General features: G+C 41.6%; 1 long non-coding RNA gene across 2 annotated transcripts in view; it reads left to right on the plus strand.

Annotated features, from left to right (window-relative positions):
• Positions 1 to 18,419, plus strand: part of LOC109369323 — an 81,248-nt gene extending 62,829 nt beyond the window's left edge. The window contains exon 3 of one of the 2 annotated variants that reach the window (XR_004161608.1): positions 18,338 to 18,419. This is a non-coding gene — a long non-coding RNA (uncharacterized LOC109369323). Of the gene's footprint in view, positions 1 to 5,732; positions 6,509 to 18,337 lie in introns of those variants that run through there. The other variant, XR_004161610.1, reaches the window with a different exon arrangement.
• Positions 18,420 to 18,653: the final 234 nt, after the last annotated feature.

The following is an 18,653-nucleotide window of genomic DNA, read 5'->3' on the forward strand; positions in this document are numbered from 1 at the left end:
GTCACCCTGCAGCCTTCTCTTCTCCAGGCTGAACAAGCCCAGCTCCCTCAGCCTGTCTTCATAGGGGAGGTGCTCCAGCCCTCTGATCATCTTTGTGGCCCTCCTCTGGAACCTCTCTAACAGCTCCCCATCTTTCTTGTGTTGGGGGCCTCACTAGGGCAGAGTAAAGGGGTACAATCACTTCCCTGTCCCTGCTGGCCACCGCTCTTCTGATGGAGCCCAAGATGCTATTTGCTTTCTGAGCTGCAAGAGCACACTGCTGGCTCATGTTAAGTTTTTCATCCACCAGGATCCCCAGATCCTTCTCCACAGAGCTACTCTCAAGGATTATGATGTAATTATACCTGCAGTGGAGTGTAGTTAAGCCAAAGCTGCTGTAGAGATTGCTCCATCATTTCACACCTGGTGTTAAAACCCCTGTGTTAATTAGCAATAAATGCCAAATTAATTTAAAAACAAAAAACACACAAACAGACTGAGACCTTTGTTGTGAGATTAAGAGTTTCTAGATCATACTGACCGCTGAAACGATTGTATTCTGTTCTAGTATTTAATGTTTATAGAGGTAAGAAATGTCACTGCTGTGTTTAGGATAAATGTGTCACCCATGAAGATGGGAGCCGTATTTCCTTGATTCTTGAAAAACTTAAGAATCATGAAATCATAGAATGGCTTGTGTTGGAAGAGACCTCAAAGATCACCAAGTTCCAGTCCCACTGTCATGAGCAGGATTGCCAACGACTATATCAGGCACTAGATCAGGCTGTCCAGGGCATCATCCAACCTGGCTTTGAACAACTCCAGAGATGAGGCATCCACAACTTCTCTGGGCAGCCTGATCCAGCACCTCACCACCCTTTTAGTGAAAAATTTCCCTCTGATATCAAATCTAAATATTCCCTATTTTAATTTAAAACCATTTACCCTTGTTCTATCACTTTCTGCCCATGTAAAAAGTTGATTTTCTTCCGCTTATAAGCTCCCTTTAAGTACTGGAAGGCCACAATGAGGTCTTCGGAAGCCTTCTCTTCTCTAGCTGAACAAACCCAACTTCCTCAACCTTTCTTCATAGGAGAGGTGCTCCAGCCCTTTGATCATCTTTATGGCCCTTCTCTGGATCTGTTCCAACAACTCCACATCTTTCTTGAGCTGGGAACCCCAGACATGGATGCAGTACTCCAGCTGGGGTCTCACAAGGGCATGGCAGAGGGGGATAGTCACCTCCCTGGGCTTGCTGGCCACCCCTCTTTTGATGCAGCCCAGGATAATTAAGCCTTCTGTACTATAATTGCACACTGCTGACAAATGTTATGTTTTTCATCTACCAAGACCCCCAAGTTCTTTTCCCAGTGTGTACACGTATCTGGGGTTGCCCCAAACTAAGTGCAACACCTTGCACTTGTTGAACTTCATTAGGTTCACAAGGACCCACTTGCTGAGTTTATCAAGGTCCCTCTGGATGGCGTCTCTTCCTTCTGTCGTATCAAATGTACTGCTCTGTGGTAACATCCTGTTTCTGAAGATAAAAGGTGTGGCAGAGGCAGAGGATAGATATTAGAGGAGGTTTATGTTCCCTGGTGTAACTCCACATCAGTACTTTCTCTACTTACGTCATTCACAGAGAAAGAGCACGCACAGCAGTTATGAGTTGCTTATCACTGTGTGCTATTTTACACATTACTCACTTTTCTCCACAGTCTAATGTAAGTAATATATCCACATGTGTCCCTGGCACAAGTATTTGCTATCAATTGCACTTAACCAATTATGTCTAAGTCTTGTCTTTGTTACAATTAATGATATTGTTCCTTTAATACATGTCAGTGAATACTGATGGAAATAGCTTCCAAAATGCTGAAAGCTACTGCCAAAATGAAGGCAACAGTCTTCTTGTCCTGTTGTTAAGGACAAAAATTAACCGGCTTTTATTGCAAGGGATATTAATTGGAAGAAATTATCCATTAGGAAGCACAGAGACTCCTTGCAGTAGATAGATTATCTGGGGGAGTCTTCAGTGGTAATTTATTAAGAACAGTGATGGTGGAAATAGCTGAGACAGCAGAGAAGACCATGGTATTGGGTTGTCCCTTTTGGCTTCATCATCCACAGAACTAGGTACTCCTTCATCCCATTTTTTCATTCACTCCTATTCTTTTATTCTTCTTCCATTTATATATATTTTATAGTGATTATACATTCTTTTTCTTCTTTGATAGTTAGTGTGAACCTAGCCAGCCCTGAAAATGGAGTTATTTCATGGGCTGAAGCCATGTGAGCAGCAAGCTATCCTTGTAATAAGAGAGAGCCAGTGGGAAGGAGCAAGAGTGAGAAAGTCAGATTGTCTCTCACACCAGTAATATGAGCCAGTGTCTAAAGCGGAGGCCATGAACTGTCCATGTGTCCTGTGTGCAGTATGGAGGCTCTGTTGATTCCACCCCCTTGGGCACGCTTACCATGTTAGTCACAAATTTGTTATGACTCTTAACACATAGCACAGCTGAGCAGCTGTCCCATGCCAAACTGTCTTTTCTATGCCCTACTGGGGGTATTTTGGGGGTGGATGTTCAGCTCTACTCTCCATCAGCTTTGGGTTTGTCCCTCAAGGACAGTTACTAAAAGACCTGAAAGTCTGATTCTATTTCTTTATTGGATGGAGGAGATGAAAATGGACTCCATATATGGAAGCCAGCTGGGATGTGAGCAGAATTGGCCCATAAAGCTCTGGCTTAAAGAGTCAGCAGCATGGAGAGAGAAAGTGGCGGGAGGGAGCAGGGGAGGAAAGGAGAACTGGAGAGGGGAGATAGATGTGCATATAGAGAAGAGTGAGGAATATGCATCAGCTCCATCTCCTTTTTCTGAGTGGTTTTGACAGAGAGGCTCCATGGCCTTCAGTGACCTCAGCTCTTATCATCCTAGGGTTGATGTGACCTTCTTGCTTCCCTGTTTAAAAGGTTTTCTTTACTCTATTAGTGGCCCATTCCTTCTCCCCACCCCCAACTCATTTCTCCTTTTATAGCATGTTAATGAGCAAAGTGCTTATGTAAATGAGAGGCAGAAACAATTGGTTTGAATAAGGAATGAAATTGTCAGGGTAGAGGCAGACTCCAGCTTCACTCCAATGAGTATCTGATGCTCGTAAGGCCCTCTTGCTTTAGACTAGAGCTGAAACCATTTGTGGTTTTTATTTTTAAAATTTATGCATAGTAACATTAACAGTGATTCCTGACTTTTTGGTAATACTTATATATCGCTTCGTGCGCTTATAGAATTGTGCAAACATTAGCACCAATTTTAATTTTCTTGCTGTACAAAGAGAACTCAATAGGGAGAAGGGTTTCATCTCTCCCTAGCTTGCTATCTCTATGCAAATTTTGTGTCCATTTCTAATTGTTCATTTAGAAAAGTGATTTTATGCTGTTTTATCAGCCACTCTTAGTGTGGATGCAGTCATGCTAACGTAGAAAGTGCTGGAGAGCTGTGTAGCTTATTCAAACTGGATTGTTACTTGTAAGCACATAGAAATGAGCCTGCATTAAGGGGCTGTTCTGTTTTTACAACATAAAAGCAATGTCCTTTCTGGTGTGGGCAAATATTTACAAATGTTGGAGGTATTCTGGGTAATATTGCCCCGTTTTAGTAGAGAAAACCTCAAGGTTGTTTACTGCAAGCATGGCAGGATCTGGATGTGAATTCTTTAAGAAAAATTCTCCTTTCATGAGAGTGCTAGCCAGCTCCTGAAATTAACTGTGTTTTGTCAACACTTGTTTAGAAAAAGGTACAGGTAGAAAAAATAAGATATTTGCACGAAGTCTAAAAGAGTTAGCAAAAGACAGAGTGGAGTTTAGGTGCCTCAAGACCCATTTGTTTTCATTCACTGACATGAGACTACAGGAGTTTGCCATATAACCTGCAGCATAAAATACAGGGACGTTTCTTACTTTTCATGGTAGGGTCACTCAAGCACCTTGTGGCTGTGTGGAGGGCAGAGAGAGGGTGAATGAAGCTGAGGGGTAAAGCAGCAGCTTTATTTCAGGCCTAGAGAAATGTCTCTGTCATAAAGGCTTTAATCTAGAGACCAAATCTATGGCAACTCCTTCAGGCTTTCCCTAACAGTATCTCCACAGAAACATCTCTGGGAACCTGATGCATTTTTTATATGAGGACTTGTGAAAAAATTCAATGTCTGTGTTATGTAGTTTATATCCTATGGCTTCCAACATAAAACTGTACCTACATATGGGTATAAAAGGACAGAAGTAATGACTTGGGGCTCATTCAGAATCTGACCCCCGCCCAAGAATTCTTTCATTATTGCCATAATTTTAATTTCGTTTTTCTGTCTCATATAAAAATGTGATTCATCCACGTCTTTAACTTTCCAAAGCAGATGAGACCTGAATGTCTAATGTAAACCTTAGTCTGTGAAAAGCAAAGCCAATTAAGCATAGTTTTCTGCAGGTTTTTGTCTTAAGACCAAATCCCCATGTATGTCTTCTGGTGTTTTTTAAGTGGCAAGCACATATGTTTTCTGCCCATGAAGGCATTAAAAGGTCCTCCTACCTGCCTGGCTTTTTGCACAAAACTGCTCAGAGCTTGATATCTTTGAGACTTGTGCTTCTCTGCCAAACTGAGTTGAAACCGGCCAATAGCTATTAGGAGAGACTCTCATGCAGGCGGTATGATCACACTATCTAAAGAAAATCAGAATAAAAGTAAGCAAAACCAGATACTGTCTGCAGATGAATCATCTTTCTTTGCTTTTTTGGGTGATCTGGTGATCTCTAAAGATCTTTGGGTCTTTAGGATGGCACCCTGGGGAGAATTTCTGCTGGCAATGTGCACTATAGTTTTACCTTATAGTCCTCATTGCCAAGAAGTGTGTTGTCAGACATGAAGTGGGTATTCACTGATAGGTAATGCACTCTGGTCCCACCTGAAATTTAGGAGTGAGATATTAATGCATGATAGCACTAGTTTTAGAGTGAAGCCATTGCATCTGGTTTCTCCCCATCAGACCCTGTGCATTCAGTCTTTGGAACCTATTCACCTCTGTGTTGTCCAGCAGATTTTACATGTCTCCAACGGTGGCTTAGATTTAAAATGTTTCCTCTGACTAGCTTAATGAGGTTAGTAAAAAGACTTGCTGAAGCTTCTGATAAGCCTCTTGATTTTTATTTTCTTGGCCTTATGTGAATCAGGCCTTTTGAATCCAGCCACTATGATCTGGAAACTGGCCACCAGCACTTGGGTGTTGACAACATTATTAAAACAGGTCATTATTTCTGAGAACAAAGTCCTGGCTTATATGAAACATGTGGATTCCCACTGTCTCAAAAGAGACAGAAGTACCTGGTGTATGTAGATAACCCACCCCCCTCTGCCCTTTCCTAAACAACAATGCTCACACCTTAAACCTGGCCCTCTCCAGCAGCTCTTTTGATCAGAGATGTCTATCTGTTCAAGAGCCCCTTTGTAAAACTCCTGAGGTTACCAGTACCAGGCAAACAATGTATAATATAATTTAGAGGAGAATGAGGGATTATTCATTTGCGTTGGACCATAACAAGAGTTTCTCAGATTATTTTTTTGTTGTTTGAAGAGGAGAGAAGCTATGTAAAACAATAGCAACAACGAAAAAGAAAATATCCTAATTCAGCTAGAAATTGTTGTTGTTGTTTTGTTTTTTCTATTTTCATTTTCTTTTCTTCTAAAATTATTCTTCTTTTTAACAGTGTAATTCTATACCTATCTGTGTGGACGCATTCTGTAAAGATCCGAAGGAAGTAGTAAAAGTTGAAATACAGCAAGGGAGGTAAGAGGTCAGAATGCTGTCCATGTTTGCCAACGTGGAGCCACCAGAAATTAACCAAATGTCTTCTTTGGGAATGTGAAATAACTTTATATAGAGGAAAAAAAAAAAGAAAGAAAGAAAAAAAAAGCTGTGTTGAATCTCATTTATTTTGGACTACAAGAAGGTGATATCACATGGGAAATTACTACCGAAGGCTGGAGAAGACAGGGATTAGGAATAAAATTACAGAGAAGGAGTGCACGGATGAAATTAGCTGATGAAACAAAACTGAGGCGCTTTCAAGACAAAACAGATATCATGAAGGAAACATTGGGTGACCTCGAGAATAATAGAAGCAGCAGGAAATTAGACAGAGCAAAGTAAAAGGTTCCATTCTTGGGATTAACATGAGAATTTCTGCTATGTGCCGGAATAAATAAATTCATAAATTGGAAATGACGGAAGGGAAAAAGAACTAAGGTATTAGTCATCCTGTGATCAGCTAGTACAACTGTGAGCCACCTCTGGGATGCAGGTGAGAAACAAGCAAATGCATTTTTAGGATGAGCAGGATTTCTGAGCCAGACAGGGAATTTTTAATGACTTTGTATGAAGCTTTTCTAAGGCCTTATCTGGAACATCGTCTTTGGTGCCAGGGCACTCTCTGGCTACATGAGCTCCAGCAGGAATGTATGCTGAAGAAGGCTATAGGGATGTCCAGTAGAATGGAGAGCTTATCACGTGAGGAGACTACAAAAGTGCTCCATTTGCCTGACAAAACAAAGGCTGAGAAGGGATATGCTTATTCTCTATAAACACCTTAAGGGGATAAACGTCAGGGAGGGAGAAGAGCTATTTAAAATAAAGACAAAGTTGGCACAAGAGCAAATGTGTATAAACTGGCTATGAATAAAAATAGACAGAAAATTAGAAGAAAGTGACTAACCATTAGAGAAATGGGGCTCTGGAACAGTCAGATCAACTAGTGCAGATGAGATGTATTTAGAAAGACAGAAGAAGGCATGAGGAATGCCTGTGCTCCCCAGTAGTGGTGAGTGAGCACTCTCACAGCTTGAGGTTGTTCAACTCTTTCCCCTTTTTTTTCTCTGCCCTGGCCTCATTACATTCAGGACTTGACTGCTCTTACTACAATTGGAGGCAAATGGCCAAACTGTGTTTAGGTTGCTGTTTGATCTATTGAGAAAGATGTTTACCTAATGCACAGCCTGCAACAGGAGAGGATTGGTTTCTGTACCCCAGAGGATACCCTGCTGTACGATGTTCCGATTTCTTCTCCATCTCCAGTGTGGAAATAAGGATTCCCAGATTTTTTTTTCCTGCATAGTGCAACTTTGTTAGTTCATTATAGCAAACCAAAAATGGTGAAATATAAGTAGCTACGTTTCAGAAGGCTATGTTTACTTCTGTGCATTTCTTCTTTCTTCTCTGCTTACCTATGAGCTGAATTTTGTCTGTTTTTCATAAATGGAGAAAAAAACTCTTGCACCAAGTAGATTTTTTGAGAGAGCTGTGTCTTCCTTTTCATGGGCAAAAGAGAGTGGGGAGATGGATGGTAAGGATAGGTGAACTATTTCTTTTCACTTTCCATTGACTCACTGATCTCTGCATTGTGCATGTGGCATAGCTCAATGACCAGGGAAATCAAGACAGGACTCTAATCTGACTTAGGCTGACTTCAATTAGGAAGAGAAAAAAATTGAAAAGGGAGAAGAGGAATTTAACAGTCACAGTGGATTCCAGGTACATTTCTGGTGGGTAAACAATCCCTGGTGAAGTGAGTCAGGTAGAACAGAAAAGCAGTGGCTCAGCATACATCTTCATTTTAGTGTGAGAAAGATGGAGATCAAGATAGTGCACGCTCATAAGCAGAGCATTGCCAAACTCTTAAGAATTGCTTTGACTAGTTCAGACTCTATCTATCACATTTGACATTCACCAACACATTGAATTTTTTCAGCTTTCACACCTCTCTCAGCCACCAATCTGATTTAAATGTTGAATATTGCATTCACTCCTCGCTGCTAGGTAAGGCCCTGCTTGTGAACATCTGCTGCCTTTGTGGTAGCAATGGAGGGACAAAAGAATAGAAGCAGCATAAAAATTGCTTGAGCTTTGAGGTTTGCACATGGGGACAGCACCAACCATGAGCCTCTGGAGTCAACCTGAGATGTAAAGATGTAAACAAAGGTGTATTTTAGTGTCTAATACTAGTTTTGAGAAGCAGACTGATAGGGCGATTTTAAAATACCTGTAAAGGGAGGAGAGCAGAGAGAAAATCCCCATGTGCTGCTGTTCTGTCTTATGTTATGACTGCAGTACATTTAAAATACAGTTTAAAGTATCAGTTTGGTAGACTAATATGTACGGGCTCATCCTTAATAAGTCCATCGGTGAATTATTTTATTTCATCTGAAGACCTAAAAAAGTTATTTGCCTGCACAGGCTGCATCTCCTCTTGGATGGTATGGGTAGAGCTATTAAAAATGTGGACAAATCTCTGAAAAGTGCTGACAGGCTTGGTAATGGTGCTGGTGCTGTCCTAAAGAGAGACTGGGGAAATAGCTCTCTGAAGCAGATGTAAGTTGGCTGAAACATACCTCATGTAGGATAGGCTAATCTAATTTTAATCAAGAAAGTGGCTGTAGCTCCTCCAGCTGTGCTTGAATTGAGTACGCATTTGCAGGCTCACATAGCTCGTAGCTACTGCCACACACAGAACTCTGGCCAGGTGGCAAAACCGACTTGTGAAACAGGGCACACGTGGCTCTATACAGCCCCAAATGCAGCAGAGGTATATGTGACAAGGAACAGGGTGTTAAAAGCATCATCTGGTTCAGTTTCCCCTTCTGTAAGGATGTCCTTTCAGCCCGCATGGCCTGCCTTAACCCCCTAATGTGGAGCTGTGTGCATCACCCAAACTCCTCTGCAGCCATGTGCCTAGTTGGCATTTCACTGTGACATGGCTACTGGCCCTGCACCGAATGGTGGCAAAGCAGGATGAAGAACTCTCCTCCTGAGGTAAATGGCAACAGAGAACTGAATCCGCTGTGCAGGTTGTATTAAACACTCAGGTGAATTCAGACTAGATAGTTTGTGATGTTTCTGTCACTTAGTCATGCTAGAGTGGGTATTTTTTGCTGGAGAAATAACCGTGTCTTTTCTACATCTTTCTGCCCACAGCATCACAGATTTAAGGACAGATTGGACCATTGTGGTCCATCTCTTCCAGCTGCATGAGAAAATAGGCAGTCTCAAAACCTATCAGCTCTCCCCTCCTTCATTTAAAATTGTATAAAACTCTTGGAAAAACAACAGGTCTCAAGGCATGATAGCTGCAGATGAAGAATGCACTCTGCTTCCATGTAAAATATTAGTATAGTACATTTAACTATTTGGCCCTGGGCTTTTCCAGCTTTGCTTAACATGTTTTTTTTTAATCATGAGCTCTTCCGAGGCTTTCATGCAGACCCGCAGTCACCTGCCAGGAGAATACATTATGTAGAGGCAGGGTAATGGGGAACGAGGGGAGAGGAAAGGCTCTATAAAATTGGGAGGCCTGGAACAATTAAATTCAACCGACTGACAGAGCAGGCGAGATGAGTTGACAGTAGAAAGATAACCTGTTTGTAAATGCAGCCCTATTTTATCTTTCCACCAATTAAATTAAGTTCTCTTTGGCCTTCAGAATTAAAAAAAAAAAACACCTAAATAAACACTGTTATGCTGCATACATCTTAATACTTCTAATCTTCTGACTAGCAGAGCAAAAAATTAATATCTTCCTGCCTTGGTGAGAGGGAAAACAGATGCCGTGGGGAGGAGGAAATGGGAGAGGATGAGCAACCCTAGGTTTTTACGTTTACGTGTCTACACACACATGCACGCACACAGAGTCAAAAATAGCTTTGTGAAAGAATTTTTTAGCCTCATTGTAATAATGCACAAGAGCACACCAGCAGTGAAGATACAGCAGTCAGTGACCCCAGGCAAAAGTAGGAGTCTGGCTTCAGCAGTCTTGTCTCATGGCAAAACTACAGGGCCCTGGCTTTTCTGTGCTATAGTTGGAGAATAAACCTCACCTGCTGGCAACCCCGAGGAAAATGTGTGCTTCTCTTGCTACACGAAGACACAGTGTAGATGAGCCAGGGGCTATGCTCCTTCACAGCACTGCTGTCTGCAGTTCCAGGCAAACAAAGGATGCTCTGGAAGTGCATGCTTTTCCCAGTGCCCTTGTTTTTTTGCCTCTTGCAAACATGCTGCTAAGCATTCGAGTGCTGGAGGAGTGCACAACTGTGCTGCAGCCACCAGAGCCCCCTGTATCTGAGGGCAGGAGGGGAAAGGCAGCTGATGAATATTGTATGATCAGAGAGAGGGAGATGGGGCAGGGGCTGCTCTTGCAGCAGAGAAGCAAACAAATGTACACACTCAGGAGATGCTTTTGATGCTGGCAAACATCTCTGGGTGCCTTTCCCCTGTCCTTCCCCTGCTTTACCAGGCACTGTGTTGCTTAGGTTTTCCTTTGGGATGCCAGGTAGTGCTTTCTGCTTTCCCCATTCTCTTTCCCAGGCTTGGTCCTCCAAGGGGAGAGGTGTGCTTGCAGATCTTCCCCTTGGCCTTGGAGATGCCCTGTTGCAGTGCCTCAGATCAGACTATTGCTTCATCAGCTTTCCATATGGAGCAGTTTTCTGTACTTCTAAGGGAGAACTCTCACTTCTTATTGGTTTACTTACCATTCCTGTATCTTCTCTTCTTTGAAATGTTTTTCCTTTTCACAGAATGGACCTCAACCACACGTTATTTTTGTATCCCAAATTCCTAAGTACCCTGGTGTGTTTGGTGCAGGCATATTCATGGGTGCAGACCTTCGGAAAGGAAAGCTCTGCCTAGGAAGATGATTTTTACAAGTACCGCAGATCCATTCCATTTTTATTTTAATTGCTGTTGATGATAAAATACCCCCTTCCTGACTTCAGCAGGGAGCAGAACTGAGTTAATGTTACTCTTTTGTAAATCCTACTTGTTATGCAAAAAAAAAATAAAAATCTATAGTAGATCCCTGAGGTGAAGATTTTAATCACACAACACAGGCAGTTCAGAGACAACAAGAACTATCAGAATAAACAAAAAATATCACAGATAACTAAAACTAGAAAGTTTTTTTCAAAAACAATTCCCATTGTTTTCATTCTACCATTTATTTTTTTTCCTTCCTTTTGACAATATAACTATATTAGTGACTTTTTATTTGACTTTTCCATGCCCTTTCAATCCGAAAGGTTTCTATTTTACATTAAAATAGCAGAAAGAGAAAAGAGGTCTCAGCTGAAGAGATCAAAACATCTGTGACATCTGCACACCTCTGCCTCAAGTATGGCTGTGGTTCTCATTGGCAGAGGAACCTTGGAAACTTAAAACACACTACAAGTAACACCATTTTGTTAATTAGCCACATAGGTAAGAATCATTGTATGTTTTCCATTCCTGCACTCAGTTGAGCTTTCTATGGAGGACAGAAGCATAAACAAATGGTAAACAAAGTCCTAGGTTTGCTGTGTGCCAACTGCACTGCAGCAGTGATTTTTGTGCTTGCACTCACCTCCTTGTAGATGTGACCCTGAAACCACTTGGGTGGCTATCGCAGATCAACCAGTGCAGCATAAATTCACTCTAGGTAGCTGTGCAGTTACCCATTACATGGGAAGAGAATGAGAAAAAAGGTAATCTCTGGAGATCTGCTGCTGCTTCTAGTTTCTTCATCTTCCTCAGACTTAGAAATGTTAAATAGAAATGTAAAAATGGTGCATGTACATGCATATAAAGATAGGAAATGTTTGTATTATTGGTCAAGTAGTATGTTTTATTGTTCAGCACTGTGTGAGCAGACAATATAAACACAACCTCTTGTGTAGTTCAGGCCTTTCCCTTTCCTCCCTTCTGAATTCATTCACCTAGATGTTGTGTTGTGTTTTTTGGAGGGGACCATAATTTTTTTTATTCTTACCCATTAATGGTAGTGGGGAAATATTTCAGATGCTGCCTCCTCTATTTCCATTCTGAAATCTGTTGATTTTTCTTTAGCAAATAGGCCTGGATTTAGGAATCTAATTTCAGAACAAATAAAAGTGGATAAATACAGAGCAGGTGCTGACAGAATTTCAACAGGGAGAATAGCTACAAGGTACAAATCGATTTTCTAACTGCCCATCCTATGGAGGTGGTAGCAGCCTTCCCAGAAAAGGGCAGGACAGAAGCCTTAGTAATGTCCAATTGCAGCTCAATTAAGAGTATAAAGGTGTCCCCCTGCAAGCAAGCTTTTCTTTTTTATGAGCTGTTAGATAGAGAAAAGAGGATGGAGCTAGTAAAGTGGAAAGGGACTCCCTTGGGCAGTGTGTTTAGGATGCTCTGTTGCTTCTTTTCTTTGGTCCTCAGGGCTTCTAACAGCTTTAAAGATGTGTTTATGCTGGGAGACCATTGCCTCCTCAGCTGCAGATGGAGGAGCGTGCTTCTTGCTTCTTCCTGCAAACAGCATTGCAGTGATTTCCCTTCTGAGCGCTGTGGGTAAGTGAATTACATGGAATGAGATTTCCTCTTGTCTCTAGATAAAGCTAGGTGACCGAGTGTAAAATTGAGAGAACTTTGCTTTCCCAATCTATCACTGCCCTCCCTCGGCACTCTCCCTCGTGTACCTATGGGGCCTGATTCACTGTGGCTTAAAATGGTGTGAAGGCAGCGCAAAAGATAGCTAACTCCTTAGCGTGTGTCCCGCCGAGGTGGCCAATGCTCACTAACACTGTGGCCCAGAGGGGCCTTATTATTCTACTCTTGTTATTCCTTCCATGTCACCAGTGCAGCAGTTCAGCTTTCTCTACGGGGAGCCCACGATGCTCGTGGACAAAGCTGGGGAGCGCCAGGCTCCTTCTGCAAGGTCCATCCGTGTGCTGCTGTCTGATGCTGTGTGGGTGAACGGCCCCCTCTGCTTAGAGCAGCTAAGCTTCTGATTGCTGTAAGCTTCTCTAAGGCTTGATCCTAGCTGCTCTTAAAGCCTGATCCTTCTCCTAGGAGAAGGGCAGCTGGAGGGATGTGCATCACACTAGCAGCTAGGAACAAAAGCTGGTTATCTCTCACCAGTTACTCCAGAGGTCACTGATCCTGCATTAGGAAAGGGTGAGCTGAAGCTTATAAGGAAAGCGCCTATGATTGCTGTCTGGCTGGAGAGGAGTAAACACACAGGAATGTGGGGCTTTGGAGCACTGTGTCAGCTTGCTAAAACTAAATCTCTGTTTCCACTGTAGGTGAGTGGGGCTTTTTAACAAGTTTCTGTGTTACAGAGGCTTTGGTGGTAAAGCCAACTCAACCATGGGGGTCAGAAAAATGACCTCTTTCCAATCCAGGAATGCAATATGATCTCTCTTTCTCTTTATTTTGCTCGAGAAAACTCTCCTGAAAGAACTCTTACACTCTCTCTCCATAGGTCAGCTTTGGAGCATGGTGTGCAGGCTGATAATGCTCACAGGTATGAGTGAGAGCAGCTGCTTGTGACCTTTCTGGGTGAAAGGACGAAAGGGCTGGACAAGCACAACCTTCCAAAACCATCCTTGCTGTCTGATCACACAGCAGCTGTGTGTGCAGCCTTTGGGATTCTTCTACAAATTATCCCTTCTGAGCTCACATGAGGGAAATGATAAAACTGCTACCTGTGGTTGATGCTGACGAACCTTCTCTCAGCATAGAACTATGCGACTGCAGAAACCTGCGTGAGAAACAGTAATTTCTTTCTAGAAAGATAATTAGTTACATGAAATTGTACGTGAAGATATATATGGCCCTGTATGAAGATATGTAAGTGCTCCCCTTGGAAGAAGTAGTGGAATGTGGCTAGCATGGCTGTTGGCATGTAGTTATCATCTGTGAACGTGAGGCGTTTTGACCGAGGTTTTTCTGCCTGGATGGGCAGAACCCCATCCTCTGCATAATGCTGCTGGAGACAGTCTGATCTCAGCTGCAGGAGATCTCTGACAGTGGCTGTTTCCCCCACTGTACATGCTGAGTGATATGGGAAGGCAGACCAATCCTTGAAGTAAGAACCTCATGATACACCAGTTGCTTAACTGTCAGACTGTGGGATAGAATGGAGAAGTGGCACTTTCTAAAACTGAGACAAACCTTCAAGCCCCTGTTAATATGTTGTATATCTTTCCCAAGCTAGAGAAGAATATAACTTTTTTAATGACTACTAGATTCACATGTTTAACCAGCTTAAGTGCGATGAAGCCATTGTCAATGCCTAGTTGATGGTGTTCAGAAATACTGCCTTAAACTGCTCATACTGCTTCGCCATTCTCCAAGCATCAGGTTGGGGAGAATAAGTGATTGGGGAATGGTAACACAGGACCTGCTTAGGCTAGCCTTACTGATGCCTGTTGCCTCTTCTTAGACTATCTGAATCAAAAGTAGACAATTTCAATCCCTTTAGGGAATAGAGAAAATAGATATTTAGAGTCTCCTTTGAGGATACGGCTCTTAACCTTCTAGCTGAGTGTATTACTTGGTTATAGCTTAACTCCAGGCTCATTTGCACTGGAAACAAAAGCCTATAAGCCAGGAATGATGGCTTTGGCTGTGTATTTTTATTTTTTGCCTTGGAAAGATGATTAATATTGTCATATAATGTTGCCTGGACAGTGGGACTCCTGAGAATCTCAAAAAAATTAAAATAATAAAAAAAAAAGGTGGTCTCAGCTGCTGTTACGTAACTTGCTGTTTTTCTGAAGATAAGAACTCAATAGCTCTCAATAAGGGGATAGAAACCAGCTGTGGTCACTGGAAGCCAAAATAGATATGTATACCCTTGTCCTGGAGGGATGGGATTGATGGCAGCAATGAATAGTGTTTGGCATATCCCAGCCCAGCACAGCACAGTAAGTAATTTTAGTGAGTAATTTTAGCTTTTCCTGTGCTCCCTGTTCTGGGCAAAAAAAGCTGCTGCTTCCCTCCTCTGAGAAGTGGACATCAGCATGGAAGGGGCGTGAATGGGTGGATTCAGTTGATTCTTGTTGTGTGAAGACCTCAGAAAAACTGCCAACTCCTAAGATGAAAAGATAGCCATAAAAGGAAGTGATGGTTCATGCAAGAAGAAAGGTGTCTTCTTTGAGTTTACATGGAGGTGGATGAGGAGAATTAGGTGGACAGAAAACCAGCATATTTCCCTACAGAGTAACTGAGGGTTAGGCAGGACACAGTTACCTTGGGTGACTTTTTCCTTCTCTGGAATATCTTCCAATAACCTTTTAGATTAAGGGAAAATATGCATTTCCAGGCAAAGGAACTGAAATGTTTGAGGGGACTACCATGTATCATACTAACTAGAACATCTGTAGTAGGGTAACACTGCAAATGTTATGAGGGACTTCTGTGGAGTTGTCCTTTGCGCTTGAAAGAAAAAATGCAAATGCTTCTCAGGGTAAGGATGATAAAAGCAAGAATGGCTTGTAAACCACAAATATGCTTCATAGCGGAAATCACACTGGTGTGAGTCTTCTTGTTACCACTGTCTAGCTGTAGATGCTGCAAGAAGCAGCCCCAGACAAGTTGCCTCGAGCTGCCTTAGCTTTTCTCTTGGACAAGGTGTAAAGGGAAAGATCTCTGATATGATGCAAAAGATTGAGTTTCTCTGTGTCCAGGTGGCTTGGAATGGCAATGGTAAAGGCTTCTAGGAATTGAGAACTGAATGAGCTTCATAACTAGCTATTTACATGGTACCGCAGAGCATGATACCAAGGACTAACCATGAGAGATCTTCAGTCCTTAAAAAGTTCTACAGCCAACTCAGTACAGAGCTAGCGTAACTTCAAGTGGAACATCTGGAGAAAAAGTGTCCAACTGAGTAGTCTGTACTTTGAAAGCAAAATGCCATTGTCTAAGTAAATAAATAAATTAATATCTAAATCCTCCTCCTTCATTGTGAGGTGATCCTCTCTTAGCAGCTCAAAAGCATCCTTAAGGGTTCTTGAATTAAACCAAGTTGTGCCATTTATGTAGTATCTTTTTGGTAATTAAAATACAATAAGTTTTTTTGGTTTTGTTTTTTTTAAATTTTAAACTGTCTGTGTGACTGCAGCTAACCAACTTTAAAAAAGAATTTCAGGATTAATTCCTAGAAGGCATGTTTTCTACTGAAAATGAATTACAGATAATCACATGTTCTTTTCCCTCCTGCCTTAAGCAGGATTCCAACTAGGATTTACTATGCAGTGACCTCCTTTCCTGTGAAGTTTATATTGATTCAGGAATTTGATAGTTCAATATCCCCCTGGGAGAAAGACAGTATTAAGTATAATATCTAGTGATTGGAACTGTGCAAGAAAGCACTTTTCTATTCCTACATCTTCAGTGAAGTAATATCAAGTCTCTTTAAAACAGGAGAGTAATAGGATAAACAGTTGGTTTAAAAACAAAACTAAACAGCAATCTCATCCCTGGGATGTTGGCTATTCTGGCATGATCTTTTCCAACCTTCTTTACCTTTTAAACCACAGAAGTATTCTCCTGTCAAGACTGATGTAATATTGCATATGCAATTTGACTTTTTTTTTTTAAAGAAAATGAAAACAAACACAAAACATTATCTCTCTGACAGCTTTCCAACCCTTATTCCAGGATGTCATTAGGTTCATCAGAACCAGCTGTGCTGGGCCTGAAATCACCATAGCCTTTGATATTAGGCATTGGCAGCACTTACAGACTTCAGCAAGATAGTTCTTCAACGCATGCCAGCCTTGGCAGAGACACTATGTTGTTGGCTATAGCTGCTAGTTAAACTCTTGGTTCTGTGTTGTTTAACTTACCCTAAAAGAACACAACTTTTGTCCTGAAGAGCTGCAGGCAATTAACAGTCCACCTCTTGAAACCTACCAGAAGACTGTAGCCTGATTGCTTGTTGGCTAGCAGTAAGAAATGCTAAATTGCTGTGGGAAAGGGGCAGGTGAGTAAAGCTGGTCTTTGAGACAGGGGGAAGACAGGAGTTGGCTCAGCTTTCTTTCTTACTGACGAAAGGAGATAAGAAATGGCAGCTTTCAGGTGATATCTTACAAGGGCTGGCTGCTGACTTTCTGTCATAATCTGGCATATATTTGGTGATCATTTCTCTGTGGTCACTGGAGATGAATGTACCACCACTAAACTGGATTTGCTGCCTCTAAGCAGGAGACGTAATAAGAGTTATTGACCAGCCATCAAAAGTAAGGCATCTGTTCAATATCAGTTCCCACTTTCTGTAGGCAAAACCACTTTTTGGGTAAGAAAAGATTCATAGTCCGTGCAATCTAGGATTTGGATAAGTTATAAAATAGGATCATCCTTGAGGAAGACGCTAAAATATAGTCTTGCTCCTTTAAGTTATATAAAATAAAAAATCAGTTGACTGAAGGAAATAAAGTGGAATCAGCATAATCTTTTGCAGATGTAATTCTAAACTTAAATGGGAATGAGAATATATTTTTTTTTCTACAGTCTGTGCCTTGGACTTCTGTACTGAGACTTATCATGGAAGTCTTACTTGAGACTTTTTCATTTCCCATATCCTTCCACTGTCAGTAGACATTCAGGGATGGATGCTCATGAGAGTATTTGAATTTGCATCTGAAGTGATGCCTTTTTGAAACTTCTGTAATGCTTATTTCTGATTCTTCCTGTGCAGAAGATTGGAGACCACAGGATACAAGAATTAGCTAGTGGCAGACAGCAACATGAGGAGCCAGAATATTGGGAGTGTTGCACAGCATAACGCTTTCAGATAACGATTTTTTGGAAGACTTGAACAGGAAAGGTATTAACGATAGATGATCTTGCCCTTCCTGGGTTATACAGACTATAGGTAACATGGGAAAAGCTTTTCTCTGCAAGTTTCTTCTGAAAAGTGCTTAATTGTTAGCACTTTGGCTTTGGTGGATTCTACTTTCCAGCAGGTGTTAATGGACTGATAAGATTTATCTAGTCTGATAAGTTCCTGTATAAGGCCTGCTGTTTTGGTTCTAAAAATAATAATAATAAAAAAATATATGCAGAAATTGAGGGTGTCTAATAGGACCTCATTGACTCCTTTCTGTAGTTGTCTTTTTCTTAGGGGTGTGGAACAGCTCTGAATGTAAGTTCTATGCATTTGTCTTCTTTTTTTTTTTTTAATTATTTTTTAATATTGTAGAGGTGTGCCAAATTTCTGTGTAGAAATTCTATAGAGCTCTGGGGTAAAACCAGTCTGAAATAGTTTCTGATCTTAAAACTGACTCTGAAAAATAGCCTTGAACTTCTAGCTATTGATCCAGGCCTTGCAGTTTTCACACCATTGTTTCAAATGACTGAAACCATCCCAACTCCCCCCACAGTTTTAGTTCCTCCTGAGTTATCTGCAGAAGGCTAGGGCTCATCTGAGCTTTGGCAAATGATGAAATAATGCAGTATTTAAACGTTAATGTGGGGCTAATAACCCATGTGGATTCACTTCAATTCCTTCTTCTTCTTTCCTCATAGGTTTATTTTCACTGTAGTGCATCAGCCTGTGTCTCAGCTACTGTGAATCCCTCCACACCTCACTAACCTTCTGAGAGGTAAGTGCTTTTCTTGGAGACAGTAAGAAAATGGGAGATACCAGCCTTGCTCTCTGTAGTGAAGATGTGGCCTGAAAAGGCCATGTGTCCTGAGGTTTAGGGTACCAGCTCAAGTTGGCTGTAGGCAGGACTACGGAGGTACTTAAGCGATGTGCTGCCTAAAGAAAAAGGTTTTCTGTGTAGCCGTGTGCTGTGTCCAGGCCTTTAGGTTTGAAGACCAGATGTGGAGTAGCACTGAT

Source organism: Meleagris gallopavo, chromosome 1 (genome assembly GCF_000146605.3).
Source record: "Meleagris gallopavo isolate NT-WF06-2002-E0010 breed Aviagen turkey brand Nicholas breeding stock chromosome 1, Turkey_5.1, whole genome shotgun sequence".
Classification (NCBI taxonomy): domain Eukaryota; kingdom Metazoa; phylum Chordata; class Aves; order Galliformes; family Phasianidae; genus Meleagris; species Meleagris gallopavo.